Source organism: Odontomachus brunneus, unplaced genomic scaffold (genome assembly GCF_010583005.1).
Source record: "Odontomachus brunneus isolate Ranch 3 - 2012 unplaced genomic scaffold, Obru_v1 Obru_scaffold_009, whole genome shotgun sequence".
NCBI classification, from domain to species: Eukaryota; Metazoa; Arthropoda; class Insecta; order Hymenoptera; family Formicidae; genus Odontomachus; species Odontomachus brunneus.
In genome coordinates, this window is record NW_022639459.1 from 3,218,059 (window position 1) to 3,221,055 (window position 2,997).

Below are 2,997 nucleotides of genomic sequence, written 5' to 3' on the forward strand. Positions count from 1 at the left end.
TATATATATATATATATATATATATATATATATATATATATATATATATATATACGGATAACAACGAAATATTATCACACGATTGTCGAACAAATATTATTATCACTACCATTTAATACTCGAGTATTATTACTTCTTTATTCAATTATTATTTAATTATTGCTATTACACATAGGAAAGCAACTCGGGCGTGCCGTTACAACAATTTCTTTATCTCGTCTTCGTTCAGTTATTATCTACGTTGCCCAGTTATTGTTATTCATTGTAATTACCAATTATTCGATCATTATTATTCCCTTATTATCCGCTCACGGCTACTATCATACGATTGTCGATCAGTTGCTAACGGGGATAACGGTGCTACTGAGTGAGATTTCTGGCCATATTGCTGTAAATTCGCTCAACACCATAACCGTAAATAGACGACAGTGGCGTGAACATTTCATGCACGATGGCTCCGCAATAGCCATCGAAGAAGCCAGCTTAGGGAAGATTTCTCCCCAATATTTTTGCCAGCTTACTCTGCAGTATTTTTGCGAAGCCTACTCCGCAGTATTTTTGCGAAGCCTATTCCGCAGCATTTCTGCAAAGTTTACCCCGCAGTATATTCGCGAAGCATACTCCGCGATACTTTTGCGATGCTCATATTCGCATAATTCGCCGAATTTAACGCAACAAAATATCGTGAAAATCGCTTGAAAAACGTGATCGCAACGCGAACATTAGCATGTAAAATCAAAAATCAAAAATCGTAATAATTCTGACTAATTGCGAAACGAAAACTGCGAATTTAATCAACGAAATACCAAATCATCGCCGTGCGTTTGCTTAATAAACACACATCGCGATACGGTTAAATCTTTTTTTGGAAATACACTCACGGGATACGATAAATTTCGTCGTTTTGAAAATATGCTCGCAACCCGCGAACCGCGTGTAACAAATCACGAACGACAAATTGAGCGCATCGATCGCAAAATCAATCCTAAAATTCGAATTGCGGCTATGCGATATTTCATCGAAGCATATTTCGCGAAATTTTAACGAATTTCACTCAACTAGATTGTTTTCTGCGGAACGTAATAGCAACGCGGATATACGAATGTAAGAAATCCAAAAGGAAAATAACTAATTACGGCGATGATCACGAAATTTATCAACGCGAGCAAAATAATAACGCGGTCGCGAAATAACAATGCAATTCTGATGCGCATAATAGTATCCAGAACAATTAAAGGATTACATGGAGCGAATAATTCTACTGAATAACTTTGTAGATTGAACCAAATTTCGAACTAAATATATTTATCAAAATTCAAGATTATATACTCTAATAGAGTTATTCGATTGAAATTCCTAATAGGTAATGCAAGCATTTGAAATAGCGATCCCTTAATTGCTTTCTGCAATATAATTTGCCCAACCGAGCATACATACACTAAGAAAAGAGTATCTCGTATTTGTGACCTTCTATATTTGTGCATAATGAATTAATTACGGTCCGGGTAGCAATTTCAATAGACAATGCTATTATAACGTTAGAGATAATAATATTATATGCATATTATTGCCTACATATTAGCTAGAACAACAAATATATATTGTAATATAATAACTAATTTCAATGAGATCAATCAGTCTTTTTTTCAATGTGCATATGCAGAAACCTATTGTGCAAAAGTACATGTAAATCGCATCGATATTAATGAGTCTAATAAACTGCCACCTCAAGTATCATTTCATACGGAGAGAATTTTATAATAAACATTATTATGGATCGACAAACATTATTATGGATGGATTCTGCAGTAAATGATCCTTTCATTTTATATATGCCATTTTTATATTCTTATTATATTAGTTTTTAGGAACTTATTTATATTTAAGAAGCTTATTTATATTTTAAGAAGCATATTTATATTTCAAAAACTGTAAGGTGATATTTAAAAATTGGCTACGTTTCTAGCAAGATCCATCATATTTCTTAACAAAACAGATCCTACTGGCAATCTATTCTTGTACTATTAGAAACAATAAGATATTGAAAAGGATATGAAAAGGAAACTACAATATTCTCTCCGTGTAGTTTTTAAACTCATTTCTTTAACTCACAGAACCGCTTTGAAGTCAGGATCGGCCACACTCCGCTCTCGATTCTACAACAAAAAGACATAACATTGTCGATTAGGTTTAGAATAATTTAACGATTGTTCTTCCGCCAACCATATCGCAATTGCCGGCCGCAAAGCTTTTAATGAAGGAATAACGAGAATCAGTAAACTCATCTTCGGGCCGACCCCGCTCGGCCCGAACCGGATCCTCCGGTGCTGCATCTCGCCGCATCCACCGGAACTGCAGCTGGCTTCGCAGTGCGGCCGCAAACTCCACCGGATCTTTAACAGAAAATAATTTTCCTAATTAATTATAGCGAGATGGAGAAGCTTCTCAATTTCGAAATGAGAATCGGGAGATATTTTGCATGTAGCTATCGAGTACGAGGTCAGATCAGGTTAAAATAGACTGAAGTGCGTATTTTTGTTTAAATTTAGTTAACACACAGTTTGTATACTGACCGGAATAATTTTAACAGCAAATAATTTTAATAGCGAAATCAAGCTGCTAGTACTTTGTAATCTGGCACATTCGATTCAGGCTATTAAATCACATCGGTCCGCTCGTTTGAATAATCAACAGAAAATAAATTAAGAACGTATGCAGTTGGAAAATATTAATTGTCTATTGCATTTTTCTTAAAAGTATTCTGCCGATTAGCAGGCGTAGGTAACGAGGTTAGGTTAAGTTATGACTGATATTTTTAATTGTAAAGTTCTGTCATACAAGTGTATGCAGAATTTCTACAATAGAACAAATTTCTCTTAATATGATATATTTGTGTATAAGATAAAAATCTGTTATAATAATAAAATACACATTTATATATATATATATATATATATATATATATATTATATATATATATATATATATATATATATA